Here is a 406-nt window from a genome sequence, read left to right as displayed (position 1 = left end):
TACCCCTCCACCCTGTCCACTCGCGCCTCATCATCGACCCCAAGCGACGCTGCCCCCTCCCCTTCCCCCTCCCCCGCCCATAAGACGCCGCTGGGAAGACTTCTAATTTCGAGGAGCAGCTGCTACGACGCCAAGGGTGCACGCGCATGCTGACGGCGAGCGATGCACGTCGATGCATCTCACTCATACGCTGGAAAAAAATCAACTCATGCTGTTCCTTCACATCACTATCAATTTCATCATCATTGCAATAATTCGCCGCCCGCCAGTGCAGTTATGATCAATGGAATCTGAATGTCATTGATAGTTTTTTAATGAACAGAATATCAGGTTTGAGTACAAGAAATATAAATCCTAACAAGATAACTACGTATGTTACTTCCTCAACTCAGCGTTTCATAGTAGC

The sequence above is a fragment of the Penaeus monodon genome, chromosome 28 (genome assembly GCF_015228065.2).
Source record: "Penaeus monodon isolate SGIC_2016 chromosome 28, NSTDA_Pmon_1, whole genome shotgun sequence".
NCBI classification, from domain to species: Eukaryota; Metazoa; Arthropoda; class Malacostraca; order Decapoda; family Penaeidae; genus Penaeus; species Penaeus monodon.
Note: the sequence above shows the minus strand (reverse complement) of the source record.